Here is a 22,420-nt window from a genome sequence, read left to right on the forward strand (position 1 = left end):
TGAGGTAAATAAATGGGGGGATAAAATTATGAAAATGCAAAATCTGTTAACTCATACATGATTTTTCATGGGGTGATTATACTCTATGCTATCAAGTAACAATAGTATATGCATAATACGCTATAATATATGGTATAATGAAACAATTATAATTATACATTATAATTATATTACATATTAGTTATAATTATATATATTATATATAATATAATAAAAAATAAATGCAAAAAATACTAACCATAGGAATGAAGGACTCTAAGAAACAGCATATCAAATGTACCCTCCTCCTTCTTCCTTTTCTATCCCACCTTATCTACATGAGATGTTCTATGAATGAGCATTGTAGGGTTATTCTCTTGAATTTTACTTTTCTTGGTAAAAATATTTGTATAGCATACCAAACATAAGTAGCCATGTAATAAGACTCTAATTGGAGAATGAAAAAGCAAAGATTAAATATTGAGAAGCTTTGTATCAATCATTGTGCAATCAGAAACAGAAACCACAGCAATAATTTGGTGTGGGGAACATCAACATTAAGATTTATTAACTAGAGATAGGTGGTTAACTACTAAAGGAGGTTTAAAAAAAAAAAAAACCTAAGGAATGCAGCAATAGAAACTGAATGAAGCAGGCCTAAGAAAATAATGAATGAATGATAACTTGAAAAAGGGCCCTCCCTGAGGTTGAATTCAGACCTCATCAGAGAGGCTAGTGGCTGCCACAAGTATATGCAGCCTTCACGGGGTGAAGAAGTGTACTCGGAGGACACAGGCTGCAGGTCTCCACAAAAAGTGAACCGCTGCTGGCAGAGAAACTCAGTGGAGGGTGCTGGTTGGCCAGGATGGTCTGGTAGTGTCACTGAAGTGGGGCTGGCAGCCACACCACAGGAAAAGGCTCGCCGAAACCAGGAAAAATCCTCCATGTTGCTTTGTCCAGGTAGAAGCTCTTTGGTACCTTCTATTGACAAAGCCTATCATTATATCTGCTGGCACAGAAGAAATTTTATAAGATCCAACTAAAATATCACAATAGATGGCAAAGAAGGGTTGGTCTGATATCTAGAAAGAATGAATTGACAAGTGGCTCTGTCCATCCCTTTGGTTCCTCAGATTCCATATGTTCCCTTCCTCATACATTTAAACTTCCAGATAGCAGTAAAACCACTTATGTTTCCACCTAACAAGATGCTGCTGTCCTTACTACAAGTGATATTCTTACCCTTTCCCCCAAATGAGGAGAAACACATTTCCAGCAGTGATTGTATCTGTCACCGACCCTTTTAACGACTCCTTGAATTCAGTCATCTTCCACTGAAAGTTCTGCTACCCAAAGACTGATTTGTAAAGTTAACATCCAATGAGGATAAATCAATGCCTCTTTCATGATGGAATAGATCCTAGATACAACTAGGTAGCTGGTTGTTCCTCCTGGAGAATTGTTCCATATTTGAGGCTAAAGTGTTTTTCTCTGCTATTGGCAGATTATATAGCAGTGGTAGCCAGGTCAGTTATTGTAACAAGTGTGTGTTATTGAGCCCAGGAATAGTCTCCATCCATATCACCATGGACACTGGGGGAAGATGGAGCACACCATTGTCCACCTGATTATTGAAGGCCTCCTGTGTGGTGGGTGTCCATTAATGAGTCTTTACATGAAATGCTATGGTACACAGTCTCCCAAAATAGGTCCTCATGACATTTGGATATTTATGTCCTTGTGTAAACCCCTCTCCTTGAGTGTGGGCTGGATCTAGTGACTTACTTCTAGGAATTGAAATATAGCAAAAGTGATGATATACCACTTGAAGAGTAGGTGATAAAGACTGTGACTTCTCTCTTGCTGGCATTCTCTCTCTCATTCTTGTCTTGATGGAGAGGGCTGCTTGTTAAGCAATGAAGGGTGGCCTCTCTCCAAAATTCAGTGAGGAATTGAGGCCTTCAGATTCAGATTCAGCCACCACGTGAGTGAAACTGGAAGTGGATCCTTTTCTGATTGAGACTTCATTGAGACTGCAGCCCTGGCTGACACCTTGTTTGCAACCTTATGAGACCATGAAGCAGGGGACTTAGTTAAGCCATTACTGGGTTATTGTTTTAAGCCACTAAATTTGGGGGAGTCTTTAACTACATAGAAATAGATAACTAGTACGGAAGCAAACTTCACAGTCCATGCTCATTTTGAGAGATCTATCCACACATCTTTTTCCCTGACTTCCTTGTCACTAGACTTTCAATCCTGTCCTTTCCATATCCCTTACCGTTCAACCAATCCATTAGCTACTGCTTGTGAAATAATGTAGATTGATACTTCTAGTCATCTGTCAGTCCAGAGAAGGTAGACCTGTTTTCTTTCAAATACCATGAAAGATGGCTAAGAAATAAGAGATTAGGATTAAATTTTACTATAATTTTTGAGGGTGCACCACTTGACCATGCTACATGTTCTATGATATAAACAGAGTCATTTCATCTTTAAGAAGCTTACATACATGAGGCTCAGAAATCTCATCCTCTGTCATATAAAGATGGACATGATTTTGATATCTTTATCAAGTAATTTGCTCTCTGAAATGTAAGGAGTCTTGTCACCAATGGCTGATCTCCAATAGGCTACTTTATTCTCATATTTTGGGATATTGCTTATAGGAGAAGATCCCACCAATCTTTATTATCTCAGGGCTCTCTTCTAATCTGCAGGATCAGATTACCAATTTTCTCTCAAAAGCTTCATCAAGAACTTCATCACACATTTAACAAGTCCAAAAGAACTCCTGACATCTATCTTCTGCATACCACTCCCTTCATCTTCCAGCTTTTTCTGATCAAATGTTCATTTTTCTTCTTTTCCATCATTGGTAAATGGCTCCATCATTCTCCAAATCTTTTTGGACTGAAATGTCAAAATCACTCTTTTGAAAAAAAATGCACTTTCATGTCTTCATTTTTTTTCTTATGCTTTCTCTTTGACCAGAGATATCCTCATCCTCATTTTACCCATAGGATATCCTTCAAAAACTAGTTATAATGTCACATTCTCAAGAAAGCCTTCCCTAATTTCCCCCTTATGTAAAGTACAGTCCCTTTCTATGGACTTCCACATCAGTTGGCCTGAATACTACTTTGCCTTTATTCCACTTTATTTTGCACTGCCTTTTCTAAAGTGTGTTCTGAAGAATGCTTATCCCTTGGAAGCATCCACGTGAAGGTAATGTAAGTCTAGAGAATTTTGCCTACTGTTATTTGTCTTGGAGTTTCCTGATTGATGTTAGCCTGCTGAAGATTCTGAGAGCACCTGCAATAAAGAAGCTGATCCAACCTCAACTTACCCTGTTTTACTTTTTTACTTATTACTTACTATTCTCTTGCAGAACACTTTTGCGCTGTACATCTGTGTGCTTTCTCATTCTCATCTTTCTTAGCATTATGCATTATGGTTACTTGTTGATTGTTGGAAGTGCTGTACATACATCCACACTCTGAGGCAGATACATATCAGACATGTTGGTGATATTTTCTTCTAGGCAACTCCACTACAACTTTAACCAGTCCATCAGGAAGTAAAGGAAATAAATGATTAAACTACCACCAGAAGGAGCTGACTGAGAAATCAGAACCGCTCAAGGCTACTGTTAGTGAAAAAAGTAAGGAAGATGAATAAACTACATCACAGGATTTTAAATGGAACAGTTATAAACTCTTGGAAATATTATCACTGATTTGATGAAAGCGGATGTAAAAATGGTGAGATCCACTATTCAAATTAAATATTACAGCATTGGATTATATGTTAAGAAAAAAAAAAGAAGAAGATAGCAAGAGGGGAAGAATGAAGGGGGGTAAATCGGAGGGGGAGACAAACCATGAGAGATAATGGACTCTGAAAAACAAACTGAGGGTTCTAGAGGGGAGGGGGGCGGGGGGATGGGTTAGCCTGGTGATGGGTATTAAAGAGGGCATGTTCTGTGTAGAGCACTGGATGTTATGCACAAACAATGAATCATGGAACACTACATCAAAAACTAATGATGTAATGCATGGTGATTAACATAACAATAAAAAATTTAAAGAAAAAAAATTACAGCATTGGTTGTGTTGAATAAAGTTCTGATGAGTCAGCCCAGTCAGAGAAGCATCAACCTCCTACAGATGGTCCATTCATATGCCATCTTGTGATGACACACAATTTGCCACCACTTGTCTGGTAGTGGTATAAGACCATGTAGGTACTGTATTATAAGAAATTAAATCTATTGTTACATGAGTCAGTATTGTTACACGAGTCAGAGGAATAATTTTTCCTGAGATTTGATTAATAAACTTAGTGACCACTTTGCTGTGATCACTCTTTCCTTTAGTGCATCCCTCAGAAACAAAATGCAGAGAAACTGAAAGTGCTGTCATCTGTTTAGTGTCATCAAAAGCATTTCATTTCGAAATAGTCATAACCGAGCAGCTCTAAGCAGCTTTATTCCAAAAAAAAAAAAAAAACCAAACACAGATAAATGTTGCAACTTATTTTATTATGTGAAATGTCTTCCAAGGAACATCTGTGTAAACAAAGCAGAATTATGCATACGCTTTTGCCCTCAGACTTGAGGCTGACAGTACCTTCATTGTCCATTATTCAGTCCTAATGATGTTCTAGGCACACAGGGTTCCAATATGAAGACATATTTTGTGGTGTTTTAACCAATTTGTGTTCATCATCTTATCTTTCTAAGCTGTAAAAACAAACTGATGTCAGAGTGATTTCTTGCATCTGTTTCAGCCTCAAACTTCAATCCTGTAAGTAAACAATGATCTATTAACATTAGTAAAAAGTAACCTTTGACAATGGGACTAATACCTCCAAAATATCAAAAGCAGAAATTTGTTTGCAGAGATTGAAAAAGATCATTTCCTTACACATGAGAACTTCCTCCATCCTGAAGCTATTTGTCAGAAGTGTGACTAGGTTTAAACATTAAAGTGAAATAGGAGATCAGCCATCAATGGACTGACTGCTAAATTTCTTAAGGAAAATGTTTAACCTAAGATTGATTGGCTGGTTACAAATTACACTTCTCTTTCCTTTGGCTCTCATGAAAGAAATGGATGAAACCCTAATTACAATTCTAAAAACTAGATAGATGTATTTCACATTTGAATCTGAATGTTGGCTTGGCACTGAAATGGAATATAATAAAGCAGTTAGCAAGATTTAACTTTGACAATTCTTGATTGATCATCCAATTTAAATCATCTTTCTTGGAATTTATTCCTTCACTTATAATTTTAGTGTTCACAAAATCAAAATCAATGAAAACATGACAAATGATATGGCCTGTGTCATATATATAAATATAAGTTCACTATGTTTTGTAACAACTCATTAACTCAAATACATTTACAGTTTTCTGGAAAGGGTTTTCTTTCTCTTTCTTTTTAATAGTCTTATTTTTTAGACCAGAAAAATTGAGCACAAAGTACAGAGAATTGCCATGTATTCCACTGCCACCATAGTTTAACCTATTATTCATATCTTGAATTAGTGTGGTATGTTTGTTATAATTGATTAACCAATACTAATAAATTATCAGCAACTAAAGCCAATAGTTTAGATTAGGGTTCATCTTTTGTGTTTTACATTTCTTTGGGTCTTGACATATACATAAGGTCATGTATACACAGTTATAGTATCATACAGAATAGTTTTACTGCCTTAAACATTTGCTGCACCTCTCCTATTCATCACTCTCAGCCCCTCTCTCTCTAAACCCTCCTGGAGATCCCTCACCCTTTTACTATTTCTATTGTTTTGCCTTTTCCAGAACATCATATAGTTGGAATCATATATTATGGAGCATTTCCAGCCAGCCTCTTTTATTAAAGAATATTCATAATTTTCCTCCATGTCTTTTCATGGCTTGATACCTCATTTCTTTTTAACACTGAATAATATTCCATTGTCTAGATGTACCACAGCTTATTTATCCACTCACCTATTGCAGGACATCTTGGTTGCTGCCAAGGTTTGGCAATTATAAGTAAAATTATTATAAACATTGTGTAGGCTTTTGTGTAGATATAAATTTTCAACTTATTTGGCTAAATACCTAGAAGTGTGATTGCTGGATTGTATAGTAAGATTATATTTAAATTTGTAAGAAACTGCCAAACTGTTTTCCAGTGTTTGTATCATTTTGCATCCTCCTCAGCAAGGAATGAGAGTTCCTGTGGCTCTACCTTCTCTCCAACTTTTGGTGCTGTCAGTGTTTTACATTTTAGCTATTCTAATAGGTGTGTAGTGATATCACTGGTATTTTACTCTGTAGCAAATACACTGATATTTTACTCCCTGATAACTTACAGTGTTGAACATCTTTCCATATGCTTATTTGCCATCTGTATGTCTTCTTTGGTGAGATTTCTGTTTAGATCTTTTGTCCATTTTTTTAGTGGTTTGTTCTTATTTTTGAATTTTAAGGGTTCTTTGTACATTTTAGATACAAGTCCTTTATCGAGTATGTGCTTTGCAAATATACTCTCCCAGTGTGTGGCTTATATTTTCATTCTCTTAACACTGTCCTTTGTAGAACAGAAGTTTTCCATTTTAATCAAGTCCAACTTATCAATTTTTTCTTTCTTGAATCTTGTGTAATGTACCACATCAACAAACTAAAGAAGAAAAATCACCTGATTATATCAATATATGCAGCAAAAGCATTTGACAAAATCCAACACCCATTCATGATAAAAATCTCAGCAGGAATAGGGTGTAACTTCATCAACTTGATAAGGAAGATTAACCAAAAAACCCTCCAGTTAACATCAGAGTTAATGATAAGCTACATGCTTTCCCTTTAAGTTTAGAAACAAAGCAAGGATGTCCTCTCTCACCACTCTTGTTTTAATATCATACTAGAAATCCTAGTTAATGCAATAAGAAAGGGAAATAAAAAAGTATATAGATTGGTAAGGAAGATTTAAAACTGTCTTGTTTCACAGATGACATGATGGCCTATGTATAAAATCCCAAATAATCAACAGTAAAGTGATTATAGCAAGGTTGTATCCAAGGTTAGTATTAAAAATTTAATTTATTTCCTATATACTAGCAATGAAACATTAGCATTTGAAATTAAAAACAGCATCATTTATATTAGCATCAAAAATAAAATAACATGGAATTAAAAATTAGGCAAAAATCTAATACAGTATATATAAGATCTATATGAGGAAAACTATAAAACTCTGATTAAATAAACCAAAGATCTAAATAAATGGATAGGAAGACTCAATATTGTTAAGATGTCAGTTCTTTCCAACTTAATCTATAGATTCAACTTAATCTATAGATTCATTTCAATCCTAGGAGTAAAATCCCAGCAAGTTATTTTGTAGATATCAACAAAGTGATTCTAAAGGTCATATAGAAAGCCAAGACCCAAAATAGCAAACACAATATAGAAAAACAAAGTCAGAGGATTGACACTTCCTGACTTCAATATTTACTATGAAGCTACAGTAAAAAAGATAGTGTGGTATTGGCAGAAGAACAAGTAGATCAACAGAACAGAATAAAGAGCCCAGAAATAGACTTACACAAATATAATTGGATGATCTTTGACAAAGGAGCAAAGACAATTCAATTGGGAAAGGATCATCTTTTCAACAAATCGTGCTTGAGTGACTAGACATCCACATGCAAAAAAAGGAAAAAAGAAGAAAAAAAGAAATTTTTAAGATCATCTGGAGTTTCTCCTATATAAATTGCTAGAAATTTTATGGTTTTACATTTTACATTCAGGTCTATGATCCATTTGAGTTCGTTTTGTGAAGGGTTATAAAATCTGTGTCTGTGTCTAGATTCATTTCTGTTTTCTTTTTTCTTCATTAATTCTGTTCACAATGTAGTGCAACTGTCACCACAATTTCCAAAACTTTTTTTTGTAGTCATGGTTTTTAATTTTTCCTACTTTATTGAGGTATAATTGACATACACATTTTATAATTTAAATGTGTACAATGTGTTAATTTGATATACTTATATAGTGCAATATGATCACCATTAGCAGTGTTAGCTAATATCTCCAAAATGTTACATAATTATCCTTTTTAGTTATGAGAACATTTAAGATTTACTCTCAGCAACTTTCAAGTGTATAGTACAGTATTATTATCTGTAACAATACTATCTATCCCCAGAACTTATTCCAACTTATTCTAACTGGAAGTTTGTACTTTTTAACTAATATCTTCCCATTTCCCCCATACCACAGCCCCTGGTAACCACTGTTTTACTGTTTCTGAGATTTGGGCTTTTTCAGATTCTACATGTGAGAAAAATGCAGTATTTGATTTTGTCTGATTTATTTCATTTAGCACAGTGCCCTCAAGATCTACCCACTTTGTCAAAAATGGCAAGATTTCTTTCTTTTTCATGGCTGATTAGTATTCCATTGTGTGTGTGTGTATACATACATGTACGTATCACACTGTGTGTATATATACATATGCATATCACATCTTCTTTATCTATTTGTGCCACAATTTGTGCACATTTTATCTATCCTCTATCATCTATCTATCATCTATATCTATCTATCTATCTATCTATCTATCTATCTATCTATCTATCTATCTATCTATCTATCTATCATCATCTATCATCATCTACCTATCCATCCCACATCTTCTTTATCCATTTATCATTGATGGGCCCTTAGTTTGTTTCCATGTCTTGGCAATTGTAAATAATGCTGCAATGAACATGGGGGTGCAGTTGTACCTTGGACATATAGATTTTATTTCCTTTGGATATGTATCTAGACATGGGAATGCTGGATCATATGGTAGTTGATTTTTAATTTTTCAAGGCATCTCCATATTATTTTCCATATCAGTACGTACAGTGACTGTACTAATTTACAATTCCACCTACAGTGCTCAAATGTTCCTTCTTCTCTAGATCCTTATCAGCATTTATTATTTCATCTTTCTGATGATAGCCATTTTAACATGCATGAGGTAATATCTCATTGTAGTTTCAATTTGCATTTTCCTAATGATATAATATTGAGCACTTTTTCATGTATCTGTTGGCCATTTAAATATCCTCTTTGGAAAAATGTCTCCTCATGTCCTTTGCCCATTTTTAATTGGATTATCTGTGTGAGTTTTTTTCTCTTGAGTTGTATCAGTTCTTTTATGTTATGGATATTAATCCCTTATCAAATAAGCAATTTGCAAATATTTTCTCCCATTTTATAGTTTGCCATTTTATTTTGTTGGTTGTATCTTTTTCTGTGCAAAGTTTTTTGTTTGATCTACTTCCACTTGTTTATTTTTTATTTTTATGGCTTGTGTTTTAGGTGTCATATCCAAAAACTCATTGACTCATTGCAAAAACCTATGTCCAGAAATTTTGTCCTATATTTTATTCCAAATATGTTATGGTCTCAGGTCTTACATTAAAGTCTTTAATCCATTTTGAGTTGGTTTTTGTGAGTGGTGTAAGATAGGAGTGTGGCTTCATTCTCTAACATGTGGATACCCTGTTTTCCCAGCACCACTTATTGAAAAGACTATCTTTTTCTCAATTGATTAATTTTGGCTTGGGTATTATTTGACTGTACACATGTCAGTTTATTTCTAGGCTCTTGATTCTGTTCTATTGGCCTATGTGTCCACTTTTTATGCCAGTGACATACTGTTTTGATTACTAGAGCTTTGTAATATAGCTTAAAATCAAGAAGTATGTTGCCTCCTGCTGTATTTTTCTTTCTCAGGATTGTTTTGAATATTTGAGGCCTTTTGTGGTTCCATGTAAATTTTAAGATTGCTTTTTCTACTGTAAAAAAATTGGTATTGGAATCTTGTAAGGATTGCATCAAACTTATAGATGGTTTTGAGTAGTATGACCGTTTCAACAATATTAATTATACCAATTGATAAATATGGGATATCTTTCCATTTATTTCTGTCTTCTTCAATTCCTTCATCAATATCTTGTAGTTTACAGCACAGAGATCTTTTACCTCCTTGGTTAAAATCTTTAAGGTTTGACAGTTTTATTGTAATGTGTCTTGGAGAAAATCATTTCAAATTAAAATAATGGAAGATGTAGCTTCACAGACTGGGATTTCCAAATCTCTCCCCAAGTTTGGGAAGTTCTCAGTCATTATTTCTCTAAATAAGGTTTCTGCCCTCTTCTGGAACTCCAGTGATATGGATACTGGTTTTCCTGATGGTGTCCTATAGATGATGTAGACTTTCTTCACTCTTTTTCACCTTTCTTTTCTCTTTTCTTCTCAGACTGGATTATTTCAAAGTTTCTACCCTCTATTTCTCTAATTCTTTCCTCTATTTGGTCTACTCTGCTATTTATTATCTCTATTGCATTTTTCATTTTACTTATTGAATTCTTCAGCTCTAGGATTTCTGTTGGTTCCTTTTTGTAGTTTCTATTTCTATTAAATTTTAACTTTTTTGTTAAATTTTGATGTGCCTTGTTTATCTGATTTTGTTCACTTGTTTCTGTTGCCTTTTTGCTTACTGAGTTTCCTTAAAATAGTATTTTGAATTATCTATGGAAAAAAATCACAGAATTTCTTTTTTTTTAATTTATTATGGTATGTTAGTCACCATACAATACATCATTAGTCTTGATGTGGTGATCCACGATCCATTGTTTTCATATAATACCCAGTGCTCCATGCAGTACGTGCCCTCCTTAATACCCATCACTGGGCTAACCAATACCCCCAACCCCTACCCTCTAAAACCCTGTTTGTTTCTCAAAGTCCATAGTCTCTCATGGTTTATCTCTCCCTCCAATTCCCCCCCTCATTTTTCCCTTCCTTCTCCTAATGTCCTCCATGCTATTCCTTATGTTCCACAAATAAGTGAAACCATATGATAATTGACTTTCTCTGCTTGACTTATTTCACTTAGCATAATCTCCTCCAGTCCCATCCATGTTGATGTAAAAGTTGGGTATTCAGGGCGCCCGGGTGGTTCAGTCATTAGACGGCTGCCTTCAGCTCGGGTCATGCTCCCAGGGCCCTGGGATCGAGTCCCACATCGGGCTCCCTGCTCAGCAGGAAGCCTGCTTCTCCCTCTCCCACTCCCTCTGCTTGTGTTCCCTCTCTCACTGTCTCTTTCTGTCAAATAAATAAATAAAATCTTTAAAAAAAAAGTTGGGTATTCATCTTTTCTGATGGCTGAGTAATATTCCATTGTATATGTGGACCACATCTTCTTTATCCATTCATCTGTTGAAGGGCATCTCGGCTCTTTCCAAAGTTTGGCTATTGTGGACATTGCTGCTATGAACATTGGGGTGCATATGGCCCTTCTTTTCACTACATCTGTGTCTTTGGGGTGAATACCCAGGAGTGCAATAGCTGGGTCATAAGGTATCTCTATTTTTAATTTTTTGAGGAACCTCCACACTGTTTTCCAGAGTGCCTGTACCAACTTGCATTCCCACCAACAGTGTAAGAGGGTTCCCCTTTCTCCACAACCTCTCCAATGTTTGTTGTTTCTTTCTCTGTCCATTTTTGCCATTCTAACTGGTATAAGGTGGTATCTCAATGTAGTTTTGATTTGAATTTCCACGATGGCTAATGATGATGAACACTTTTTCATGTATCTGTTAGCCATTTGTATGTCTTCTTCAGAGAAGTGTCTTTTCATATCTTCTGCTCACTTTTTGACTTGATTATTTGTTTTTTGGGTGTTGAGTTTGAGAAGTTCTTTATAGATCTTGGATACCAGCCCTTAATCTGTAATGTCATTTGCAAATATCTTCTCCCATTCTGTGGGTTGCCTCTTTGTTTTATTGACTGTTTCCTTTGCTATGCAGAAGCTTTTTATCTTGATGAAGTCCCAAAAGTTCATTTTTGCTTTTGTTTCACTAGCCTTTGGAGATGTATCTTGAAAGAAGTTGCTGTGGCCGATGTCAAAGAGGTTATTGCCTATGTTCTCCTCTAGGATTTTGATGGAGTCCTGTCTCACATTGAGGTCTTTCATCCACTTTGAGTCCATCTTTGTGAATGGTGTTAGAGAATGGTCGAGTTTCATTCTTCTGCATGTGACTGTCCAATTTTCCCAGCATCATTTATTGAAGGGACTGTCTTTTTTCCATTGCATGTTTTTTCCTGCTTTGTCAAAGATTATTTGACCATAGAGTTGAGGGTCCATATCTGGGTTCTCTATTCTGTTCCATTGGTCTATATGTCTGTTTTTGTGCCAGTACCATGCTGTCTTGGTGATCACGGCTTTGTAATATAGCTTGAAATCGGGCAACGTGATGCCCCCAGCTTTGTTTTTCTTTTTCAACATTTCCTTGGCGATTCGGGGTCTTTTCTGATTCCATACAAATTTTAGGATTGTTTGTTCCATTGCTTTGAAAAACGTCGTTGGAATTTTGATCGGGATGGCAATGAAGGTATAGATTGCTCTGGGTAGCATAGACATTTTAACAATGTTTATTCTTCCGATCCATGAGCATGGAATATTTTTCCATCTTTTTGTGTCTACTTCAATTTCTTTCATGAGTGTTCTGTATTTCCTAGAGTATAGATCTTTACCTCTTTGGTTAGGTTTATTGCAAGGTATCTTATGGGTTTTGGTGCTATTGTAAATAGAATCGTTTCTCTAATTTCTCCTTCTACAGTTGCGTTGTTAGTGTATAAGAAAGCAACTAATTTCTGTGCATTGATTTTTTATCCTGCCACATTATTGAACTGCTGTATGAGTTCTAGTAATTTGGGGGTGGAGTCTTTTGGGTTTTCCACATAAAGTATCGTGTCGTCTGCGAAAAGAGAGAGTTTGACTTCTTCTTTGCCAATTTGAATACATTTTATTTCTTTTTGTTGTCTGATTGCCATTGCTAGGACTTCTAGTACTATGTTGAACAATAGTGGTGAGAGTGGGCATCCTTGACGTGTTCCTGATCTTAAGGGAAATGCTCTCAGCTCTTCCCCATTGAGGATGATATTCGCTGTGGGTTTTTCATAGATGGATTTTATGAACTTGAGGAATGTTCCCTCTATCCCTATACTCTGAAGAGTTTTAATCAGGAAAGGATGTTGTATTTTGTCAAATGCTTTTTCTGCATCAATTGAGAGGACCATATGGTTCTTCTCCCTCCTCTTATTAATGTGTTCTAGCACATTGATTGATTTGTGAATGTTGAACCACCCTTGCATCCCGGGGATAAATCCCACTTGGTCGTGGTGGATGATCCTTTTAATGTATTGTTGGATCCTATTAGCTAGGATTTTGTTGAGGATTTTGGGATCCATATTCATCAGAGATATCGGTCTGAAATTCTCCTTTTTGATGGGGTCTTTGCCTGCTTTGGGGATTAAGGTAATGCTGGCCTCATAGGATGAGTTTGGAAGTTTTCCTTCTGTTTCTATTTTTTGAAACAGCTTCAGTAGAATGGGTATTATTTCTTATTTGAATGTTTGGTAGAATTCCCCAGGGAATCCATCAGGCCCTAGACTCTTCTTTTTTGGGAGGTTTTTGATCACTGCTTCAATCTCGTTACTGGTTATTGGCCTATTCATGTTGTCAGTTTCTTCCTGTTTCAGTCTTGGCAGCTTATAGGTTTCCAAGAAGGCCTCCATTTTATCCAGATTGCTCAGATTGTTGGCATATAGTTGTTGATAATAATTTCTAATAATTGTTTCTATTTCTTTGGTGTTAGTCGTGATCTCTCCCCTTTCACTCATAATTTTATTAATTTGGGTCCTTTCTCTTTTCTTTTGAGTAAGTCTGGCCAGTGGTTTATCTATCTTATTAATTCTGTCAAAGAACCAACTTATAGTTTCATTGATTTGATCTACTGTGTTTCTGGTTTCTAATTCATTGATTTCTGCTCTAATTTTAATTATTTCTCTTCTAATGTGTGGCTTAGGCATCGTTTGTTGCTTTTTCTCTAGTTCTTTAAGGTGTAGAGTTAGTTAGTGAATTCGGGATTTTTCTGTTTTTTGATTGAGGCTTGGATGGCTATGTATTTCCACTTTAGGACCAGCTTTGCAGTATCCCATAGGTTTTGGACCGACGTGTTTTCATTCTCATTGATTTCCATGAATTGTTTAAGTTCTTCTTTGATTTCCTGGTTGACCCAAACATTCTTGAGCAGAGTGGTCTTTAGCTTCCAAGTGTTTGAATTTCTGCCAAATTTTTTCTTGTGATTGAGTTCCAGTTTTAAAGCATTGTGGCCTGAGAATAAGCAGGGAATAATCTCAATCTTTTGGTATCAGTTGAGACCTGATTTGTGACCCAGTATGTGGTCTATTCTGGAGAAAGTTCCATGTGCAATCAAGAATAATGAGTATTCTGTTGTTTTAGGGTGGAATGTTCTGTCTATATCTATGAGGTCCATCTGGTCCAGTGTATCATTCAAAGCTCTGGTTTCCTTGTTGATTTTCTGCTTAGATTATCTGTCCATTGCTGAGAGTGGAGTATTGAGGTCTCCTACAATTAACGTATTGTTATCAATATGACTCTTTATTTTGGTAAACAGTTGGCTTATGTAGATGGCTGCTCCCATGTTGGGGGCATAGATATTTACAATTGTTAGATCTTCTTGTTGGATAGACCTTTTAAGAATGATATAGTGTCCTTCTGTGTCTCTAACTACAGACTTTAGTTTAAAATCTAATTTGTCTGATATAAGAATTGCTACCCCAGCTTTCTTTTGAGGTCTGCTGGTATGGAAGATGGATCTCCATCCCTTCACTTTCAGTCTTGATGTATCTTTAGGTTCAAAATGAGTCTCTTGTAGGCAGCATATGGATGGGTCCTGTCTTTTTATCCAATCTGCAACCCTGTGCCGTTTTATGGGAGCATTTAGGCCATTCATGTTGAGAGTGATTATTGAAAGATATGAATTAATTGTCATCATGTTGCCTATGAAGATGTTGTTTTTATAGGTTGTCCCTGTAAATTTCTGTTATGTATCATATTTGGGGTCTTTCTCCTTTTATAGAACCCCCCTTAATATTTCTTGCAGGGCCAGCTTAGTGGTCACATATTCTTTCAGTTTCTTCCAGTCGTGGAAGCTCTGCATCTCTCCATCCATTCTAAATGACAGCCTTGCTGGATAAAGTATTCGCGGCTGCATGTTCTCATTTAGTACCCTGAATATGTCTTTTTTTTTTTTTAAGATTTTATTTATTTATTTGACAGAGAAAGACACAGCGAGAGAGGGAACACAAGCAGGGGGAGTGGGAGAGGGAGAAGCAGGCTTCCCGCGGAGCAAGGAGCCTGATGCGGAACTTGATCCCAGGACTCTGGGATCAAGACCTGAGCTGAAGGCAGACGCTCAACAACTGAGCCACCCAGGCGCCCCTACCCTGAATATGTCTTGCCAGGCCTTTCTGGCTTGCCAGATCTCTGTGGATAGGTCTGACGTTATTCTGATGTTCCTCCCTCTGTACGTAAGGAATCTCTTCCCCTAACTGCCCTTAAGATGGTTTCCTTGGTTCTAAGATTTGCAAGTTTTACTATTACATGCCGGGGTGTTGGCCTGTTTTCCTTGACCTTGGGAGGGGTCTTCTCTGCCTCTAGGACGCGAATGTTTGTTTCATTCCCCAGATTAGGGAAGTTCTCAGCTACGATTTGCTCAAATACATCTTCTAGTCCTCTCTCTCTCTCCACTCCCTCCGGGATTCCAATTATTCTGACATTGGAATGCTTCATGGTGTCACTTATTTCTCTGATTCTATTTTCATGGATTCTGAGTTATTTTTCCCTGGCCTCCTCTTTTCCCTTTTTATCTATTATATTGTCTTCCAGGTCGCTCATTCATTCTTCTGTCTCAATTACCCTAGCTGTTAGATTATCTAGATTGGATTGGATCTCATTGATAGCATTTTTAAGTTCTGCCAATTCGGCTTTCATTTCTGCCCATAGAGACTCTTTTGTCATTAATTGATTTCTCCATTCTAGCCATTGTCTTCACAATTGCTAGCCTGAATTCCATCTCCAATGTCTTGGTTATATCTTCATCCATTTGTAAATCTGCAGCATAAGTCATAATCTCTGAGTCTTTTCTATTTTGGGGGTTCCTCCTCCTAGTCATTCTGTTGATGGGTGTTTGAGGGAATGTATAGAGTCCAAATTATTGGCTAGAACCCAAGCAAGATGCACCTGTTTTCTTGGGACCTTAGGGTTGCTGGTCTCTTGTTTTCCCAGCCTGTCTTCTGGGGGAGGGGCCTGCTGCACTGTTACTCAGGCAACCCAGTTTGGGCAGAGTTGCCCTGCCCCCCTGTGGCAGGGGATGGGCTCAGCGGGAATCAGTTTTTGGGGCCTTTGTTCTCTGGCGGCTTACCCTGGCAGCTTTCTGTGTCTCTTCTGCGAGTCAGAGCTGAAGAGACCTTTCCAACCCTTTGCCTCAGAGCAGAGAGACCACAGTCTGTTCTTCAGTGAGCTCTCCAGGCCACACTGTCTCCATTTCTGTCTGTGCTGCTATAAACTGCAGGTCCTGTGTTGTACGCCCTCTGCAGCACCCCCAGTCCTGCCTCCAGGTCCAGGCACTTCTCTGCCCTTTGTGCTTCTAAAACCGCCAGCCTCTCCCAGTCGCGCGTGCAACCCCGCGACTCCGGGTTTCTGCCCCAGGGGCTGCCCTAATGTCCTTTCCCCGCAACTAATGGTCTGTGAGTCTGTGCCCCGTCCCCAGCGCACGAGGCTGTCGCTCACCAACGGTGTACGATCCCCACGGCCAGGCACCCTCCCATTGCGGTTTATTGTCCAATATCTGTCCACAGAATCAGGGGTCCCTGCTTCCTACCTCAAAACCAACTGCCTGTGATATTCTGTTTGTAACGATCCAGATCTTCTTACATCTCAAGCTGGTTTCGTGGTGCTCAGAGTGGTCTGGTAGATATCCAGCTCAATTCCGGGAACCAGTTGAAATAGGGTCCCCTACTCCTCCGCCATATTTACTTCTCCCCCACAGAATTTCATGTTTGCATTCAGTTACTGGGTGATTGTCATGTTTTCTTTCTGTGATATAATGTTTCTTTGATTTTTCATGTTCTTTGGAGTTTTGCATTGTTGTATTCAAAGATTTAGTTATCTCCTCCAACTTTTACTAACTGCCTTCAGGATAGAAATACCTTTCGTCAGTTGTGCTATGGATCCTTTTATTATTATTATTATTATTGTTATGTTAATCACCACACATTACATCATTAGTTTTTGATATAGTGTTCCACGATTCATTGTTTGCATATAACACCCAGTGTTCCAGCAGAACATGCCCTCCTTAATGCCCATCACCAGGTTAACACATCACCCCATCCCCCTCCCCTCTAGAACCCTCAGTGTGTTTTTCAGAGTCCATAGTCTCTCATGGTTCATCTCCTCCTCCAATATCCTCCCCTTCATTCTTCCCCTCCTGCTATTTTCTTCCTTTTTCTTTTTAACATATAATGTGTCATTTGTTTCAGAGGTACAGGTCTGTTATTCAGCAGTCTTACAGAATTCACAGCGCTCACCATAGCACATACCCTCCCCAATGTCTATCACCCAGCTGCCCTATCCCTCCCACCTCCCACCACTCCAGCAACCCTCAGGTGTTTCCTGAGATTAAAAATTCCTCATATCAGTGAGGTCATTATGATACATGCGTGTCGTTCTCTGATTGACTTTTTTCGCTCAGTATAATACCCTCCAGTTCCATTCACATCATTGCAAATGGCAAGATTTCATTCTTTTTGATGGCTGCATAATATCCCATTGTGTGTATATATATATATATATATACCACAAATTCTTAACCATTCATCTGTCGATGGACATCTTGGCTCTTTCCACAGTTTGGTTATTGTGGATATTGTGGCTATAAACATCGGGGTGCATGTACCCCTTCGAATCCCTATGTTTGTATCTGTGGGGTAAATACACAGAACTGCATTTGCTGGATTGTAGAGTAGCTCTATTTTCAATTTTTTTGAGGAACCTCCATACTGGTTTCCAGAGTGGCTGCACCAGCTTGCATTCCCACCAACAGTGTAGAAGGGTTTCCCTTTCTCTGCATCCCCACCAATATCTGTCGTTTCCTGACTTGTTAATTTTAGCCATTCTGACTGGTGTGAAGTGGTATCTCATTGAGGTTTTGATTTGGATTTCCCTGATGCCGAGCGATGTTGAGCACTTTTTCATGTGTCTGTTGGCCATTTGGATGTCTTCTTTGGAAAAATGTCTGTTCATGTCTTCTGCCCATTTCTTGATTGTATTCTTTGTTCTTTGGGTGTTGAGTTTGATAAGTTCCTTATAGATTTTGGATACTAGTCCTTTATCTGATATGTCATTTGCAAATATCTTCTCCCATTCTGTCAGTTGTCTTTTGGTTTTGTGGACTGTTTCTTTTGCTTGGCAAAAGCTTCTTATCTTGATGAAATCCCAATAGTTCATTTTTGCCCTGGCTTCCCTTGCCTTTGGCAATGTTTCTAGGAAGAAGTTGTTGCGGTTGAGGTCGAAGAGGTTGCTGCCTGTGTTCTCCTTTAGGATTTTGATGGACTCTTGTCTCACATTTATGTCTTTCAAACATTTTGAGTCTATTTTTGTGTGTGGTGTAAGGAAATTGTCCAGTTTTATTCTTCTGCATGCGGCTGTCCAATTTTCCCAACACCATTTGTTGAAGAGACTGTCTTTTTTCCACTGGACATTCTTTCCTGCTTTGTCCAATATTAGTTGACTACAGAATTGAGGGTCCATTTCTGGGCTCTCTATTCTGTTCCATTGATCTGTGTCTGTTTTTGTGCCAGTATCATAGTGTCTTGATGATGACAGCTTTGTAATAGAGCTGGAAGTCCGGAATTGTGATGCCGCCAGGTTTGCTTTTCTTTTTCAACAATCCTCTGGCTTTTCGGGGTCTTTTCTGGTTCCATACAAATTTTAGGATTATTTGCTCCATTTCTTTGAAAAAAGTTGGTGGTATTTTGATAGGGATTGCATTAAATGTGTAGATTGCTCTAGGGAGCATTGACATCTTCACAATATTTGTTCTTCCAATCCATGAGCATGGAACGTTTTTTCATTTCTTTGTGTCTTCCTCAATTTCTTTCCTGAGTATTTTATAGTTTTATGAGTATAGATTCTTTGCCTCTTTGGTTAGATTTATTCTTAGGTATCTTATGGTTTTGGGTGAGATTGTAAATGGGATCAACTTCTTAATTTCTCTCTCTTCTGTCTTGTTGTTGGTGTATAGGAATGCCACTGATTTTTGTGCATTGATTTTATATCCTGCTACTTTACTGAATTCCTGTTTGAGTTCTAGGAGTTTTGGGGTGGAGTCTTTGGGTTTTCCACATAAAGTATTATATCGTCTGCAAAGAGTGAGAGTTTGATTTCTTCTTTGCTCATTTGAATGCCTTTGATTTCTTTTTGTTGTCTGATTGCTGTGGCTAGGACTTCTAATACTATTTTGAATAGCAGTGGTGATAGTGGACATCCCTGCCATGTTCCTGACCTTAGGGGGAAAGCTCTCAGATTTTCCCCATTGAGAATGATATTCGCTATGGGTTTTTCATAGATGGCTTTTATGATATTGAGGTATGTACATCTATCCCTATACTCTGAAGAGTTTTGATCAAGAAAGGATGCTGTCCTTTGTCAAATACTTTTTCTGCATCTATTAAGAGGATCATATAGTTCTTGTTCTTTCTTTGATTAATGTATTGTATCACATTGATTGATTTGCTGATGTTGAACTAACCTTGCAGCCTAGGGATAAATCCCACTTGGTCGTAGTGAATAATCCTTTTAATGTACTGTTGGATCCTATTGGTTAGTATTTTGGTGAGACTTTGGCATCCATGTTCATCAAGAATATTGGCCTATAATTCTCCTTTTTGATGGGGTCTTTTTCTGGTTTGGGGATCAAGGTAATGGTGGCCTCATAAAACGTGTTTGGAACTTTTCCTTCCATTTCTATTTTTTTGAACAATTTCAGAAGAAGAGGTATTAATTTTTCTTTAAATGTTTGGTTGAATTCCTCTGGGAAGCCATCAGGCCCTGGGCTTTTGTTTGTTGGGAGATTTTTGATTACCCCTTCAATATCCTTAGTGGTTATGGTCTGTTCAGGTTTTCTATTGCTTTCTGGTTCAGTTTTGCTAGTTTGTACATCTCTAGGAATGCATCCATTTCTTCCAGTTTATCTAATTTGCTGGCATAGAGTTGCTCATAATATGTTCTTATAATTATTTGTATTTCTTTGGTGTTGGTTGTAATCTCTCCTCTTTCATTCATGATTTTATTTATTTGAGTCCATTCTCTTTTCTTTTGGATAAGTCTGGCCAGGGGTTTATCAATCTTGTTAATTCTTTCAAAGAACCAGCTCCTAGTTTTGTTGATGTGTTCTACTGTTCTTTTGGTTTCTATTTCATTGATTTCTGCTCTGATCTTTATTATTTCTCTTCTCCTGCTGGGTTTAGGTTTTATTTGCTGTTCTTTCTCCAGCTCCCTAGGTGTAGGGTTAGGCTGTGTATTTGAGACCTTTCTTGTTTCTTGAGAAAGGCTTGTATTGCTATATACTTTCCTCTCAGGACTGCCTTTGCTGCATCCCAAAGATTTTGAACAGCTGTGTTTTCATTTTCATTTGTTTCCATGAATTTTTCTAATTCTTCTTTAATTTCCTGGTTGACCCATTTATTCTTTAGTAGGATGTTCTTTAGCCTCCATGTACTTGAGTTCTTTCCGACTTTCCTCTTGTGATTGATTTCTAGTTCAAAGCATTGTGTTCTGAAAATATGCAGGGAATGATCCCAATCTTTTGGTACCGGTTGAGACCTGATTTGTGACCTAAGATGTGATCTATTCTGGAGAATGTTCCATGGGCACTAGAAAAGAATGTGTATTCTGTCGCTTTGGGATGGAATGTTCTGAATATATCTGTGAAGTTCATTTGGTCCAGTATGTCATTTGAATTCTTTTTTTTAAAATTTTATTTATTTATTTGAGAGAGAAAATGAAAGAGAGAGAAAGAATGAGAAGGGGGAGGGTCAGAGGGAGAAGCAGGCTCCCTGCTCAGCAGGGAGTCAGATCTGGGACTCGATCCCGGGACTCCAGGATCACCTGAGCTGAAGGCAGTCACTTAACCAACTGAGCCACCCAGGTGCCCCCAGTGTGTCATTTGAAGTCTTTATTTCCTTGTTGTTCTTTTGCTTAGATGATCTGTCCATTTCAGTGAGGGTGTGTTAAAGTCCCCCACCTTTACTGTATCATGGTCAATGTGTTTCTTTGCTTTTGTTATTAATTGGCTTATATAAGTGGCCGCTCCCGTGTTAGGGGCACAGTTATTTACAATTTGTAGATCTTCTTGTTGTATAGACCCTTTAAGTAGGATATAGTGTCCTTCCTCATTTCTTATTACAGTCTTTGGTTTAAAATCTAATTTGTCTGATATAAGGATTGCCACCCCAGCTTTCTTTTGGTGTCCATTAACATGGTAAATTGTTTTTCACCCCCTCACTTTCAATCTGGGGGTGTCTTTGGGTCTAAAATGAGTCTCTTGTAGACAGCATATCAACGGGTCTTGTTTTTTTTTATCTAATCTGATAGTCTGTGTCTTTTGATTGGGGCATTTAGCCCATTTACATTCAGGGTTACTATTGAAAGATATGAATTTAGTGCCATTGTATTGCCTGTAAGGTGACTGTTACTGTATATTGTCTGTGTTTCTTTCTGGTCTATGTTACTTTTAGGCTCTCTCTTTGCTTAGAGGACCCCTTTCAATATTTCTTGTAGGGCTGGTTTTGTGTTTGCAAATTCCGTTAGTTTTTGTTTGTCCTGGAAGCTTTTTATCTCTCCTTCTATTTTCAGTGACATCCTAGCTGGATACAGTATTCTTGGCTGCATATTTTTCTCATTTAGTGCTCTGAATATATCATGCCAGTCCTTTCTGTCCTGCCAGGTCTCTGTGGATAGGTCTGTTGCCAATCTAATGTTTCCACCTTTGTAGGTTGCTAATCTCCTCTCCTGAGCTGCTTTCAGGATTTTCTCTTTGTCTCTGAGACTCGTAAGTTTTACTATTAGATGTTGGGGTGTTGATCTATTGTTATTGATTTTGAGAGGTGTTCTCTGTGCTTCTTTGATTTTGATGCCCGTTTTCTTCCCCAAATTAGGGACGTTCTCTGCTATAATTTGCTCCAATATATCTTCTGCTCCTCTCTGTCTTTCTTCTTCTTCTGGGATCCCAATTATTCTAATGTTGTTTCATGTTATGGTATCACTTAACTCTCGAATTCTGCCCTCATGATCCAGTAGTTGTTTATCTCTCTTTTTCTCAGCTTCTTGATTTTCCATCATTTGGTCTTCTATATCACTAATTCTCTCTTCTGCCTCATTTATCCTAGCAGTTAGAGCCTCCATTTTTGATTGCACCTCATTAATAACCTTTTTGATTTTGACTTGGT

General features: G+C 37.4%; 1 long non-coding RNA gene across 1 annotated transcript in view; it reads right to left on the bottom strand.

Annotated features, from left to right (window-relative positions):
• Positions 1-4,503: 4,503 nt before the first annotated feature.
• Positions 4,504-22,420, bottom strand: part of LOC141372716 (uncharacterized) — a 41,306-nt gene continuing 23,389 nt past the window's right edge. Inside the window, exons 2-3 of the long non-coding RNA XR_012378116.1 lie at positions 7,587-7,674; positions 4,504-4,785 (exon numbers count right to left, since the gene is read on the bottom strand). This is a non-coding gene — a long non-coding RNA (uncharacterized lncRNA). The remainder of the gene's footprint in view (positions 4,786-7,586; positions 7,675-22,420) is intronic.

This window comes from Callorhinus ursinus, unplaced genomic scaffold, assembly GCF_003265705.2.
Source record: "Callorhinus ursinus isolate GAN/ISIS: 27379988/994484 unplaced genomic scaffold, GSC_fseal_2.0 scaffold5, whole genome shotgun sequence".
In the NCBI taxonomy this organism is placed as follows: domain Eukaryota; kingdom Metazoa; phylum Chordata; class Mammalia; order Carnivora; family Otariidae; genus Callorhinus; species Callorhinus ursinus.